Consider the following 1,033-nt stretch of genomic DNA (forward strand, 5'->3'; position numbering starts at 1 on the left):
AGAAATGCATCAAGACTTAGTTCTTACATGTAAATGACACTGGCAATAACACACTAGACAATGTCTTCAACCTGAGTTTCATAAAAATTAAAGCCATCCATTGGACCTGGGTTCTCCTATTTTACAAAAACACACAGGAAAATGCCATTATAGCTTTTCTTCTGCATTTCAAATATGATTTGATTTACATTCAAAGTCTAGAAACTATGCATGAAATCGAGTTTACTTGTAAAATCTCTCTGCATTTCCACGGTTCTCGACAAATGTACAGTAAATAGAGGTGTCAGGCCCTCGCAGTGAACCTTTTCAGGCTGTGGGAGGGGAGGCTGGACTCCATCACAGCCTACAGAGGACGAAGCAGGCATTTCTGCCTTGTTGGCTCTGGCTTCTGCATCCTCCCACCAAAATGCAGCAGCTTCCAGAGCTGCCTGCATCACACTTGGCAAATCACAACCAGAGTGGGTATAGCTTCAACAAATCGTTTATGTAGTTAAATCCCTGGACATCATTAGCTCATTCTCGGCACCAATATACCGATCTCCCTGCCTTTAGGGCCAATGAAATGTGCTTTCCTCAGCCCTGCTTAGCTCTCTCCTATGTGATCATATAGGATTTGGCAACTCTGACCAACTATAACTAATTGGTCGTGTTCCCCTTGTCTCTTGCAATAAAAAGCCAGTAAAAAAAAAAAAATAATCCATTTTTATGTAATATATAAATTACGCATGTCTCAAACCCTAAAAACCTGGAACAGGATGAAGTCTTCAGCATTCTGAAGCAGACCTTCTCCTTATATGTACATCCTCAGTACACGTGCACCATTTCCTGACTGCGTCCACAGTGCCCAGGTCATCATAATGTTCCGATGGCTGTTTCTCATGCATCCTGGGATGGTTAACTGGCTGTTGGTTATTTAAAGACTAATAACCTCAACACTACTTGGAGCAAAATTCAGTGTGCTGGTCAGGTTTGCTCTCTGTCCAGTTCCTGGGGAATTCACCTATGCATGCAAATAGGTGATTATAACCTTGGA

Source organism: Rousettus aegyptiacus, unplaced genomic scaffold (assembly GCF_014176215.1).
Source record: "Rousettus aegyptiacus isolate mRouAeg1 unplaced genomic scaffold, mRouAeg1.p scaffold_m13_p_11, whole genome shotgun sequence".
NCBI lineage: Eukaryota > Metazoa > Chordata > Mammalia > Chiroptera > Pteropodidae > Rousettus > Rousettus aegyptiacus.